The sequence below is a fragment of the Falco biarmicus genome, chromosome Z (genome assembly GCF_023638135.1).
Source record: "Falco biarmicus isolate bFalBia1 chromosome Z, bFalBia1.pri, whole genome shotgun sequence".
NCBI classification, from domain to species: Eukaryota; Metazoa; Chordata; class Aves; order Falconiformes; family Falconidae; genus Falco; species Falco biarmicus.
Window position 1 is genome coordinate 64,785,851 of NC_079311.1, and position 15,504 is coordinate 64,801,354.

At 36.1% G+C, this 15,504-nt stretch overlaps 1 protein-coding gene across 3 annotated transcripts in view; it reads left to right on the forward strand.

The window, feature by feature from the left end:
* The window catches only part of PDE4D (phosphodiesterase 4D), a 624,748-nt gene that overhangs the window by 384,109 nt on the left and 225,135 nt on the right, over positions 1-15,504 (forward strand). The window lies entirely within an intron of this gene.

Consider the following 15,504-nt stretch of genomic DNA (forward strand, 5'->3'; position numbering starts at 1 on the left):
CGAAAGCCACTGCCATTTGCTGAACAAGTGCACGTCTGAGTCTTAAATGTTTTAAGTCGCATTCTCAAATGGATAAGTACAAAGGCCGTAAATTTATGCAAATTAAGGAAAGAAGAATACATGGAAGAAAGAAAGTATGGGGGAGGAGGAAAGAGGGAAGAAAACAGTTTTGGGTTATAGAAATACTGTTGCAGACAGCAGTTAACATTTTCTTCTCATGATGAAAACACATACAACATTAGACCATAAATGTCTCTCTTGTTGTCAGTTCCTCTAGCTGTCAGTGTTACACTGTCCCCAAATGGGAGCAGAAGCATGCAGAGATGACTTTCTCTGCCTGATGTGTACCATCAACATTTGAGAATTATTTTTTTCAGAGTGGGCATCTTTGATCTATTTCCCTAAGAAAAAACAAACAAAAAGAAAGAGTAGATAGAGTTCTAATGCTCTCTGTGTGGTGGCAGTGCCATATAGCAGTTTTAAAATATGCATTATGCAAGTATTTTTATTCTGCAGTCCAGGAAGAAGCAAATTGTGCTTCTTCACATGGTATTGAGCTTTTCTACAAAAAGGCTGAGAGGATTTGAATGTGTTTCAGGGGGAGGAACTAAAATTGCTACAGATATCTTCTTGTCCTTATAATTCTTCCTCCAGCTCTGGCTTAATTAGGAGTTCTGCAACAGTACCACTTATCATCCATCAATGCCAAGATTCATACATTATACATGTACGCTGGTCTTGCATGTCAAGAAAACAGGTTTACAGAGATGGAACGTGTTTTTAAAGTTGTGTATAATTTTGGACTTAATGAAGATGTCCACTGTAATATTCAAACTCTGAGAGAAGATCATCCTTTCGATCCTCCCTGCTGTGGACAGGAAAACTTACAAATAAAGCCCTGCCTAATGCTTCCAGGATATCTGTCCCTCTGCTATGACATTAGGAAGCACAGCTGGCTGACACAATAGCTAATGGCAGACAGGCATTAAGAAATAACCTGTTTAATCTCTTACAATACTAATTCAATATACCAAGAAAATTTATTGTTAATATATTTAGTAATATACCCTGGATTTGTTCCTATGTGTCATTTCCATAACATTCTTTTCACCAGACCCTATTAGCAAAGAACATAGTCTAGCCCAGAATCCATATATACAAGCCATGATAAGAAAAGTTTACAGACATTTCAGAATTGTCATAGGTATTAAAAAAGTAAATCTCAAATAGATTAGATTAGAAAAGATCAAAAGGAAGTATCAATATACACATCTAAGGGGTACAACTAATACACTGATAAGACTGTTTGCTTCTTAGGAAGTGTTTATTCCCTTTCCTGAGTTGCAAAACTGTTTTATAACATGGTACATAATGAAACAGGAAATGTTTAACAATACTTTATGTGTTTAGAGCATGCATTTGTAGATTAATTGTAGAAAATTGTTTACAGAGCATCTGGGCTGCACAAAAAAAATGATGGCAATAAGGAAGCTGTTAGTTTTAAGCACAGAAAACAAAATTCAGTCCTGGCATGGGGAGGGCAGAGAGTGATGCCTGCTGCTGATGAACGCATGGTGTCACATCAAGGAAAGGGAAAGGTACAAACAATACTTGGCCTTCTCATTACTGCTGTCATTCTATAAAACTATATTGTTATTAGTTGTAACTAGAGAGTTACAGTCACTGAATCATAAAATAATTTAGGCTGGAAGAGTACTCTTGAAGCTATCTCATGCAGTCCTCTGCTTAAAGCAGGCCTAACATCAAGGTTTGATTTAGTTTCCCAGAGCCTTCTTCAGTGAAGCTTTGAGCAGCTTCAAGAGTAGAGACTCTACAACAGTTTTGGGCAGCTGGTTTCTGTTCTTAACCGTCATCATTGTGAAGATTTTGTTTTCTCTTTATGCCCACTCAAAGTATGACTTTGTGCAAACTGCATCTTGTTTTTTCTCATCTATGAATTGCTGTGAAGAGTCAGGCTTTGCCTCCCTGTATCCTCCCTATATGTAGTTGAATACAAATAATTATCTTTCTCCCCCTTTATCCATACTATCCAGACCCGGTTCCCTCAACATTCCTCACCATGTGTCTTAGTGAAACAGTCCTTCATTTGACTTTCACAAGTTTCCTGGTGTCAGTGGAAAAGTGCTGCACCCACTCCATCAGTGCTCTGAAGTGCCTGTGATAGAAACCAGTCTGGCAGACAAGCTAATAAGCCCCACGGAGAAAGAGAATACATTAACCTGGGCTTGACTCTGTGAAATACAATTACACAGCACAGATTTCCAGCTTCTTCCTGGTCCTAGGCAGCTAGCAGAAGCTGTGACACTGCACGACACTCAGGAGCGTGTGAATTATTGCTGCTCTGGTGGCAGGAGCACAGGTCTGTGAGCTGTAGTTCAACAAGCAAACCTACAGCTCTTTCTCAGTAGCCGGTATCTTTTAAAGGTCTGGCTATTTGAAAATCACAGATGTTTTAGTTTTATACATAATAGCCGTAGCCTCTTTAGATAAAGAGGAGAGTAGGACATAATTAAAGCTAAACCAGTTACCCTAAAACCTTTCTGGTTGTATGACATACAGAATCTCCCTCCTTTTCTAAAAACTGTTCTGCAGCTCTTTTATCACTGAAGCAAGTATGAGAGGAGAAGGAGATAGATGGTGTTATTTTAGGATAGAGTACAGGGATGTGTGTCTTGTTTTGATCCTCTGGGTCTGAAGAAGCATCTAATGTTATTTGTACAGCTTGGCAGAGTTAGCTATATGCTACACCAATAAAACATGCATTTCTATGCAGTCTTAATGTGTTAACACAGAAAAAAACCTTTAAAATGAAGGGGTTTTGCTAACTGCTGTATTTTATTTTTCCTTAATAAGAAAGTATTCCTCATGGCATTTGTCACAGGTATTTTCTTATAATCTTATTTCTGCTGTCCCCCAAGGGTCACAGAATAGCTATCACAAAAGCAAAAGAGGTGACTTAGAAACTTGTTTTGAAGAAGAGTGCAAAAGTAACTCAACCTATAGATGTAAAATACGAAGGTGTCAGTAGTCAGCTTCTCCTGATTATACTGTTAGTGTTTAGGTACTGAGGACTTTAATTAATAATATTTATTCCTTCAGGCAGTTAAGAACTTCTTCAGCCTGTTTCTGCTGAATGCTGTACCTACCTCTGGAAAATATTTCCATATTTTCACTTTTTTTTTCTTTAAGAATTATGTCAAATATGGAAGTCAGGTTTTTAACAGCTCTAAATTAATTCTAATAAAAGGCTCTTTATCGTAGTTTGCTGCTAGAGTTGTGTTAGTAATTTCCATTTCTAAATCATTAGGCAAAACTATTAAGAATAGGAAAAAGACATCTTCAATACAAGACAGTTATGGCATTTGTAAGAATGCATCACACACACAACTGATGTCATACAGATCAATAGGACCTCTGACAAACGAATACGGTGATTTACCAGTAACACAAAATACGGGTTCATATACAATGAGGCTATGAAAAAAATGGATGCACATGGATTGTTTCTTGTCCTCTCACCTTTGAATAGGTCTCATGTTTGAGTATTTTATTTATTTATTTGGAGTAGTAAATGCCACAGCTGAAGACAGTCATTTGATGGTCAGCATTCTAACCAGTTTTTTACATATTTAGAATGACTTTTTGCTTGACGGGACCTGGATTTAGGAAACTACTTTTAGATCCTGTTCATGGTAGTCTGAACAGTTTGAAGGCAGGCAAGCAACTTTTCCACCCTGGTATTCACCAGTTTTGCACCTGTCATTGATTAACATCTAGATTAGCGTGTGCTTGGAGTCTCATTAATTGTGTCTGGCTGACAATACTAAGTGGAAGCAGACAGTGAAGCCCAGAAAGCCCAGATGTTAGGCTAGTCAACAAGACCAAGGGGGTGAGTTTGATTTTTTCTGAGAAAGATGGCATCAAAAGCAGACCAGAAAAATGGAGACTAGCAAAGCACAGAGAAGTGTTTCTTAGTAGCAATGACTTCTAAAGTGTCAGATTTATTTGTATAGCCTTAGAGTCCTCATGAGGCTCTTACAGCATCGCTTCTGGACGGCGCACTCAGCCATTCATTCATCATATTTTTGCTGCATTTCTGCTCAAGGTATAATATATTAGCAATTCAGTAGCACTGAAAACTAGGGCTTTATTATTTTATTTTGGCTTTAGATTAGGGGGTGGGGGCTGGTTGCCAGGAACCTCCCTGTGTATGTAACTAAGGTGACAAAATATATGTTTTTATGCTGCTGAAGGTGAGATTTTTTTAAAGCACTAATTCTTTACTATTTATTGTTAGCATGGTTTGGATAAATTCCTAGAGAGAAACACTGTCCTGAGCACTTGTAAAATTCTTGGTGGTCTAACCATATTTTAAATGCAGGGCATTCTTTTTTCTTCTTACATAGTTCTTCCTACAATTTAAGTGATTTTTGTAATCTTTTTCTGTTATCCCAATTTATAGCACATAATTTTTTAATAGAACTAAATAGCAAAAGAACTTTAACCATCATAGAATGTCTGCAATACTTCATTTTTAATCTTTTTAAGATTAGATCTATCTATACGTATAATGGCTGCAAAACTTCATTTTCACTGAAGATCTGAGAATTCACATTTCACTTACACGTTTTGATAGTAGTAAATACAGGAATATTCAATAGTACTGAACTAGAAATTAATTTTAAACTCAACTGCACAAAAATATACGTTGCCAGCTAATTTTGTACTTGGTAACTGAAATAAAAAAAAATCACACAAGACTGTCCACAGAAAAAGAGAAATATGTTGTAAAAAAGCTGTGAAACATCAGTGCTGTATGAAATATTAAATATTCTAAGACACCTGTTAATGAACGGTGTCTGTAAGAAAACTCATAACAAACTTTGGAAATAATTTTGAGTATCAACAAAATACAGTGTTGTGCATGTGTGTGTGTGTATCTGTGTGTGTCTGTGTGTGCTAAGTTCACATTTGTGGTGCAGTGACATAAAAAAATTAGCACTGAAACCTAAATAGAAGCAGTCAAATTTCCTAGTGCATCTGTAAATACATGTTTGTGCAAATGATGTAAGTAAAACATTAAGCTTCCGTGTTCTAATAATTATTTTCATATATTTTTTTTTCTAGGTAAGTACTCTCTGTATTCTTCTTCATTAAACTGACAGAAAACCTAATATTCCTCTCTGCCTTCTTGAAGTGCAACAAAAGAGGTAAGAACCAAGGCAAAGTAAATGAAGGGCCAGTTGGTAAGAATTCTCTTTGGTTTGCCTGCTCATCTACTTTTATTTTTGGAGGAATGCAACCATTTCAGAGGATTAGTTTGTGTAGAGTTGGAGAAGAGAGAAGCTGATCACAGAAACTGTTTATGAAACGCTCATTGCACTTGCAGGCTACCCAGGTGAACTGCAGGCAGCACTCCCACCTTTCCATGGTCCAGGCTTTCATTTCCTAAAAGGTTGGATTAGGGCATAGCCAGAGACTTTTGATGTCAGAAATCTCAGTGTCTGAGTTATTTGGGTCATACCAAAGATGGAGGAAATTGCCTATTCAGGAATAGGGTTACAGAAGGTGCTGGAAGTGGTGCTGATGCTCTTATTAAGTACAATTTGGTCTTGCTTTCTTGAAGGGAAACAAAGCAAGGACAATGAAAAGTAAAAGGTGAAAAAGATGGGAAAATCCCACTAACACTATAAACTAAAGTTATATATGTTATATAACTAAGTTATAAACTTCTTTGAAGTTTGTCTCGTAACCATTTGTTGAAGCGGTTTCAGGGAAAACAGATGGCTGTCTGAGCTTCTCCAAAATCTGTCTGTCCTGTGCTGAATTGAAGCGATTTATGACATGACCAATAGCTTCCATTGTAGTTATAGTCACAGGAGTGCAGGATGCACCCTTAGCCAGCTAAGATGGATTGCTTTTAGAAGGCCAAGGACAGGAGAAAGAGAAGGAGAGGAGGAGGAGACTGGGGGGGAGGGTGGTGGGGTGGGGTGGGAAGTTAATTACAAGGAAAATGACACAAGTGAAGTTTTTACAGTAGATACATGAATCTTGCACTCCAGTGCTTTTCTAGACCTAAGCAAAGACGTTGGAAGTAGTAATGTCACAAGGTAAGGTCCTCTGGACTCTCCAAATGTGAGCTTTGAAAGCTTAGTGGTGCTATGGGGGATTGCAAGCATTGTGGACTTGAAATTGAAAGCTGCCATACTGGCAGAGATGGACCTCATCCATCTACCTGTCCTTTCTAGTACCAGCGTCAAACTGTGAAACACCTGAGACTCGTACTGGCTTAGGAATGTATATTCAAGATCTTGTGCTTGGTAGCCATTAAAGTTTTTCTGGCACTTGGCTGAAAAATAATTACGAACTTTAATCTTGCATTAATTTTAGTCTGCCTAATTATAGTCTGCCTACATTAAATTTCCCTATGCTTGTATTCACACACATACAGAGAGACAGGCACACACACATATCTGAAATAGCGATAAAAACTTAAATTATTTTTGAGCTAGATGGAGTTTTTAAAATGGAAATTAAAATAGCTCCATAGAAAAGATTTTACCTGAAGAAAGATTCATTGACTAAAAAGGAGAAGACAAGGCATTATTTACTGCAGTTGTAGGAAAGATGGAAAAGGAGCACTGTCCTGCCTAAAAGTAAAAAGAATAAGGGCAACATTTTCAGTATTTCCCTCATATAAAATAAGAGCTTATTCAGCTTTTCAATAACTAAAGACATTCAGACTTGTAGTATTGCCTTAAAAGGTTACAGTTTTCTGAAAATAGGAGATGCCATGTGTATTTTTAATGCAAACTTCTTTTTGTCTGTAACACATAGCTGAATTATTCAATCCAGCTATTAAAATCAATTATTCTTCCAATTAAAAAAAATAAGTAAGTTTAAAGTAACAACAATAACAAATCAAAATCCACACCTGCTGTTTCTTTTCACATTTAATACGTTCTTTTTGTGACACTTGATGCAGGTCTTTTTCTTGATAAATCTATATAGCTGCTCTGTATTGAGATCTTTAAAACTATTGTATTTGTTCTGAGATTATTAGGGAGACTAATACTTTCTAATATTTTAATAAAGGCATAATTTTAAAGCTTTTCATAATACATAAAGTAGTTCAGGTGTGTGGGAAGTAACATGCTTCAGGGAAAAAAAGGTTTGGTGCAGAGTATGTTACTAAATCAACCTGTAGAGGGCAATATGATGGTTTTGGCATAGCAAAATTAGGTGGCTGTAACAGGGAAAATGAGAAAACTCATTAAGACTTTATCAGAAGTAGTTTTAAAGTTCATACTAAATAACTACCGTTACTGTATTCTGCTGCTCAGGATTCTAAAATAATAGTTCTTGTTCTGAGTTGTTCTGATATTGAAACTGTCTTGCTCAGTTATTTAAAAAAAAAAATCTTTATTCCTGTAACTCTTGAAAGAAAAAATAAATTAATAACCAGCAATGTCCTGTAAAGCTTTTGAAACATGAAGAAATATACAGTCCCACAATATTTTCCTTCAAAATAATGCATTGCATATAAACAGAGAGGTTTAATGTGCATTAAAATATATGTTTTAAAAATCCTGTGACTATGTGTGCATTCCCTCCTTTAACCTTCTTTCTTCTTATTAAAATACCCTTTTGTGGAGACTAGTGAGTCCCATGATAAGATAAAAATCAACTTTGAAACATTGATCTGGCAAACTTGCACTTTCTGTACAAGCACATTTTGTAGTACTGAATGCTTTCTGACAGAAAATAAGGTTGAATCTGACTTTTGTGAGTCCTTTAACAAGGAGCTTCTTGAGAACGGGCTACTGTGATCCCTGTATTACCATCCTCAGAGCACAAATAATAGAACCATTATTAGAGGAATCCCTAAGAGGAAAGGAATTGGGGCTTCAAAGGTAGAATGAGTTTATTTATACCATGCAAAATAAAGGAACAGGCATATTTCAGATAAGGTCTTCTATTTATTTATGCAGGGACCATTCAGTTGTGCAAATTGTATTATTTAGGTGATACCCTGCGTATGTGCACAGTATCTTGCAGAATCTCATGCATATACAAGTGACAGTGCTGAGAAATGGCGCAAACACAATTGTGTGCTTATAAACACAGACCAAGCTGAACTAAAATGCAGCCTTGCTTTGGAGCAAGTTGTTGTTGGGTTTTTTTAACCTAATCTTTTTTTGGTTTTAAATATTGACATTTTACCTGGAATAGTTCTAGCCACTTCTACTAATGTTTTTCTAACATGTTTTGTCAAACCAATTTAATATGCAGCTGTTCTTTCTGTTAGAGGAAGAGTAGATGCACATCATGTATTTAGTAGAAGAGTCTTAAAAAGCCTGAGTATTAGATTTTTTTTTAATGAAACTTTTGTTATCTAGCATACGGTTTGCTTTTACTGGGGTTTGAATGCATTTTCTATGTCATTTCTATACCTGCTGCATTACGGTGCAGGCACAGAATTAGGCATTGAAAGCAAAAGAGTAAATAACTTATCTTCTAACAGGCTGTTACAAGAATTAAAGCTGTGTTCTCAGGGACAGGGGCATAGTAGATTGTAGTATTGGAACAAATTTGCTTATAAAAGAGAAGCAGTTATGAGTAGTGTGTGTGCTACAGCAGATGGCAGCAGAAATGGGTATGTACCTTGTTTGTCTTCTTGGAGCTGAGATAAGCTCAAAATCCTTGCTCATATCTCAGTTTGAAACAAATACTCTCACATGTTTAAGATAACATCAGAAAACTATAAGATAACATGCTGTGTACTTTCCATATTTGGCACGTATGTAAAATGCCTGATACCATCTTATTTGTTCAGCGAGATGCCTGAAAACCCCAATGCAAATGAGCCCGGATGACAGGGTTAGGTGACTGCTACAGTGGCTGTCTTGCAGGTAGAAAATACAAAGAATCTGGAGGGAAAGTATGGGAGCTGGATTTTTCTATTTAATTTTGGGTTTGTGGCTAATCTGAAAAATAGTAATACTTCCACAGATTTTTCTAGATCACTCCATAAGTAAGTAATAAGAAGGCAGGGTTTTCTCTCCCTACAACACAAATGAGATTATGGCAGTTCATATCTTCTGCACACTTAGTAACAAATTTCCATGGCTGTTGGATGCCATTCACAAAAATGTTTTAATATTGCCTTGTTGAGTCAGAATATTCTGTTTCCTGCCTCTTCCCCAAGTTGGATAGTTTTACCCTTTTCCAGTTTGGACCTGGAACTAACATGCACAGTCCAGCATGCCAGTCTGCCCCTTGTCACCAGAAGTCTGCAGGAAACTTTCAGCCTTGCTGGGTAACTACAGACTTCCTTGGTCTTGCTCTCTGTCCTGTCTATGTCCTGCCTGTTATCCCTTCCTGCCCTGTTTTCTTAGCATGACTCTATTCCCCATCATCTCCCCTGTTCCAGCTATACTTTGGGTATATGCTTTGTCTGTCCTCCCCCACCTTGTGAACTACTAGGCTAGCATATTTCTTAGTTCAGCTTTATTTCAAAAAAAAAAAAAAAAAAAAAAAAGAGAGAGAGAGACAAAGAAATGCAAAGATAGTTTGGGGAATCTGTTTATTGTTTTTAAGTAGCTGGACATTTTATTTGACTTCAGTGTGGTTAGTATGTTTAGATGGATGATTTCATAACATTTTTTTTATTAGGCCACAAAGTAGACAGCAATCTACTGGATCATTTTTTATTCCTGCTATAGAGATTTATTCTAGAATAGATTGTATGTTTTAAAGCTTAAATATGATGTTTAAGACAGTGCTTGCTTTTTCAGTGGAGACTTCCAGAAACCAGTAACTTGTCCCATGTCTCCAAATATTTTAATATTTTTAAAAGTGAAAAATTATATTTTGAAATCTTGCTTATGTAGAGTTACACATTACTATACTATATCATACTATCCTACTAAATTTCACTCTTGATACTTCTCCATCTTACCCTTTTTTGCTTCAAGAATTTGACACTGAAATGGAACTGACTTGCCAGACATAAGCCACGATGGCTCTGATGCTTTTTATTTGCTAAAGTTCTCAATAGAAAATTTGCCCATATTCTGAAACTGTATTTGGGTGAGGCCATGTCTTGTTTTTGTAGGTAGATCTATATAATTGGTCCAGAAAAAACCCTATGATGTACAGTGACTACCACCAGGGTAGGAATTTAATCTGTGCCTTTTTAGCTTCGAGGTCTGATTTCACATTGTTATGGTCAGATACTTCCTCCAAATGCGATCACTACAACTCACACATACTTTGTACCAAAAAAAACTTTCTCTTTGTACCAAAGAACATGTTCCTGCCTCAGACTTACAATCACCTCCCTGTGACTCATGAGCAGTCTCATTTTGGCCTTTATCACACTGTTCTGCTTATACCACACCTTTCTGTAGGTTTGTGGGGTTTTTTGTAATGGCTACTTTGTCAACTGGAAGAGTACAAAGGCCTTGAACACAATAATGGTCAAATGTCCCTAAAGGGCTCTTCACACCAACATCAGCTAAAATCAGTTACTAAAGTGGTTTCAAAATTCTACTGAAATCAAGCTATTCAATTCACTGCTAACTTCTTCACAATTTTACTTTGAGCCTTGCTTTATTATATCAAATGAACATTATGAGCCTTCTCTGTGATTTCTGAAAAAGAGCTCAATTTTTCAAAGCTGACATCTGTCTGAATAGATAGGAAGACAGTAAGTTCCACATGATCTTTTTGCGTTCTGCCTTGCTACGATAACAGACTCCATCTTTGAGTATCTCTCCCATCAAACATGAAGGCTTGTTCCATCCACATTCAAGCAAGACTCTGCTACCTTGGAGATAGAGCAGTTCTCAGAATCTTCAAACAAGCAAGATGATATTCAGCGGTTTAGAGCATGTAAAGGTAACAGGATCATGACAAGTCTAAGAGTGCCATTACAGTCTTTTCTGACTGATTATGCTGGCCCTTCTCATTTCCACCATCCTGAGGGGGTAAAATATGTCAGTTGTCCACAATGGGATCTACACTGACAGCTGCAAAAAACAAAAAGGATTGTGAACTTTATAATTCACCCAAATTCAGCTCTGGAAATAGCTTGTTTACCTCTGTCTCAGGGCTTGCAGTGCAATTTTCCTGAAATTTCCCTCTGGCTTTTTACGTGCTTCAGGTATACCTAAGGTGGCATCATATGTCATCTGATGACTGTTTGCAGTTTTTACCTCAAGCCATAGAAAACACTCAAATATTGGCAAGGATCACTTCTAGTATTTTTAATTTTAAAATCCTAATCAGCATCAATGCTACAGAGCAGAATTCATTTTCTTCACTAATTTAAGGCTCTGGTAACACAGGAGTAGGTAGCCTTTATTGGTAGTCTTTAGCAAAGCCATACGTTTAACAAGTTTGCATGGACTTCAAATTTAGGGAAAACCAGCCTTTGCTGCACAAAGTTTCAAAAGCTTTGTGATGCTGTTTACTTACACATTACTGTAAATGATACAAATTTAAATACAATGCAATAGTGGGATAATGTCTTGATTTTTATTTTTCTTCTCACTTCTATAGTTATCTTCAACACATGCTCATCAAATATGAGGGCTGTGAAGTAATTTTTGCAACTGTTTAGTGAGTGTGTTATTTTCCCTACTTCTTGCTCTGCAGCTTGCCCTGGGAAGCACTGACTCATTTCATACAGTGAAGCCATTTTGTAGAGAATGATTTCCTATGAGATGGTGGTGGGTTGTGTTTTATCTTGATAGAAATGAGAACTGATCTGTAAAAGACATAGAACAGAAGCAGGTATATCTACTACATAGGAAGAAAGGACGACTAACTACTAATTATTTTCAACAGTTTGAAAAGGGAAAGGAAACCCTCCCCAACACTTCCTGCAAGAGAAATAAACCCATTCTTTTATTTCAGAAGAAAATCATAATAGCATACCTGTCACAATGCTGTATGCAGTAATGCAGAAGCAGGGAACCCTTTGTGTGAAAACAGATTCTCTACTGATGTCAGTCACAAATCGGCACACAATTTTCTCTGCAGTGACTGAAGTTCATTTCCAGCAGGGTTCAGGAACTGTTATCATGATAGCAAGGAAAAGAATCCAATACTCTGCATATTTTGACACAATATGGCTGGTGCAGAACAAAGGAAAGTGTTAGAGCTATCACAGTGGAAATGTTAAAGTGCAGTACTTGTAAGATCTCTGGAAAGAAGGGATTTTTTTCTTGCATACAGACTATGATGTCAGCACTATTTTCATAACAGAGTATTTTCACCATTTTTCAATTTCCTTTTTCTGCTGCTACATACTTAAAACCCCATACAAAAAAAAAAATGCATTATGAAAAATGTGTTGCAAACGTTGACATTCTAACTTTGGAAAAGATTAAATTATCCTTACTTTATGAATTTAATTTTGACCCTGCATACAATGGACTGAGAGTCTTCAGTTGTATAAATGCCAGCTTTTTCAGAGGACCTTAGTCTCATGTGTGCAATGAGATAGACAGGACTGTCTGGTTTTTATTTTATCTTTTACTTGTTCTTTGTGAAGAGTCCCTATCTTATTAAAAAAAAAAAAAAAAAAAAAAATCAGTTCCAAACTCTCTAGAACATTATTGAGTTCCTGTCCAGAAAAAAAATTAAAAAAATGTTAGGTTCTTTTTTCGCTTTTCTGAGATGTTCAGCAGTATAATATCTTGGGCCTTGACATATGGTCTGTATATTTATCTTTACAGTAAACTGAACAGATAAAATAGTATCAGTGTTTCTGTTGTCAGACATTGGAAGATTAATGGCAGAAATATATATATATATATATAAAAATTGGTTTTGGTGCTGAATTTAAAAACGAAGGGCCTGGGTTTTCGATTTTGGGTTTAGTAGTACTTATTTGCTCAAATCTCTCTTCAACATTATGTACAAATGAAAATGATCAACAAATGGGATATTAAGGATGGTAGCCACCTGGCGAAAGGCAGACACATGTGTTGTAGACATTACATTTGGGGACATCACAACAGGCATTCTTAATGGAAAGACATTAGGAAATAACTAATCTTATTCTAGAACTTCAAATGCTGAACCTAGCAAAACACTACTTACATTTGTTCTTGCTCTTTTAGTTAAGAAGTTGGATCAGTTCACCAGGGGCTCAGATGAGCATGCTAGCCAACACAGCAAAGGCAGTAGGAGCGTATAAGACAGAGCAAAAGGGAGGCTGGCATGCAGCTCAGTTGTATGTATCCATACGTGCACTCACCTTTACCCACACTCAGCTCTGAGAGGTTGCTGTAAATTCAAGACTACTGTGAGGCACTCACAAGCTTAAGAATTATTCTAATTGAAACATAAGGAAAAGATCTTTAAGGTTTTATTCCTTAAAAAATGCTTAGGTCTTTAGAGTGATAGATCATATTAAACACCATGTAAACAAAGCACTGTGAAAATTCCTCAGAGCAAGATGAACTCAGCTTGTTATGACCAGCATCAACCTGTATACTGTAATTATGATACATCAACCTTTTTTAGAGCCAAAGCTCCTCCTTTTTCCTAGGCAGTGTAGAATTTAAGACTCCTTTCCCTTCAGGAAAGAATATCACTCTATAGGTGTTTTTTTTAATCACTTAGACTAAGCTGGAGATATGTCCTTCTTTTTCTCTCATGGGTGATTTTTATGGTGCATGAGAGCCGTGTGGATAGTATTTGGGGTTTTTTGTGGTTTTTTTTTAAAGGCAGGTTTTCAGACAGTGTGTTACATCATTTTGGGAAGAGATAATGCATACTGCTAGATCAATACTATACATTTTCAAATATAGAATTTGAGTGGATCATAGAATGTGGAGGTCAACTTAGAGATTTCTACTCTTTGCAGTGTTTCTCTGGGAATCAGAAAGTCTTGATAATAACAGTGTTAAAAGGACAGCATAGTTCTTTGATTTATTAATGGAGTTATTAATAAAACAACCAATGAAAGCTGAATATTAACTAGAAATTATAACCTTTGTAAAACAACAGTTTCTAATAGAAAATATCTTTCTTGAAAATTAGTTGTCCATGGAACCTGTAATGGGATACACAGTCTTTCACCTTTACATTGTAAATTTTAATTTAGCCCTGATGAATAGTGTGCAAATACATGACACTTGTTCGGTTTTGGCAAAATAAGAAATACATCCATGAAAAGTGATAACATAGAAAAAGAACATAGGTATATACCTAAGAAATGGATTCAGAAATCAGTTCATTGTTAACCTGTGCAGACTATACAAATTTAATACTGAACAGCCAAACTGGTAGTCAGTATGCTGGAGAAGTAATGTATATTAACAGCACCTAACATTTCTAAAATGTCTTTATTTTGCCTATTCAATAAACAATGTTGGCATTGCTACCTTGCTATTCTAAATATAGTAGTAGCAGCTGATGTTCAAGGAAGATGTTCATTTCGAGAGATGAATAAACAGAATTGTTCCACTGTGTAACTACAGCAGTATGTCATTAATGTTTTTCAATGAGTAACATTATATACAGTGGCACTGACTGTCTATGGTTGGAGACAGGTTTTAATAAGAACTCTTGATTTTTTAATTGCTTCCATTTATGAGCTACTTTTTGCCCTTAAATAATTTTTCTGTCAGAACAATAGGCTGCTTTTTTTTTCCCAATGTGATTATTAAAATTCAGTCTATAGAACCTTTCTGGTTCTGTCATTAGGTTATATGTTGAATAAATGGTAGGCTTCTTGGCCAGTGTTGCAAATGGGGTGCTGAGCTGAACGAACGCAGTGTCACTATTCTGATAGCTTTGTGATATGTAAGGGAGAGAATAGAAGGCCTTCATGAAAGGTTTTCTGGGGTATTTAATGAAATAAAGGGAAGAAAAATCTGTAGGAATCAGTTAAAAAAAAGTCTTTGAGGGCAGCAGTATGAAGTCCCACATTTCAATAACAAAATTCTGTATTGGCAGAGTTAAAAGAACATGTGTTAAAAAGAGATTCATCTTTTTAAGGCAAATTTAAGGATAGAATTTTGACAAAATATTAGAAAGTGAAGCCAAGCATATGCCATTAGTGAATATTTATTTCACTTTTTTTGAAGCTGGGGTCCTTTCCAACATGAGTTTGATATGTACTATATAAACCGATTTTTATTATCTCCATATGTAACAGATGGACTCGTAATATAATGCAGACTGTGCAGTGGTGTAAGTAAAAGCTTGTTCTTATTCACAGCTTTATTATATGATCCTTACATTAGGGACTTCTATTTGTGTGTTTGTTTTGGCTGACACTTCTTCAGAGACATAGCATACGTTCTCAGATCACTGTTAAATCAGAGAAAAATATATGAGCAAATTTTTGGACAATTCCTATAATAATCTCTGTAAGTAAATCAGAAGTACATTTTTAAAGAAATTAATCCTCTAAAAGATAGGAGGGGCAATCAAATACTTATCAGTCAAGGAGAGAAGAAT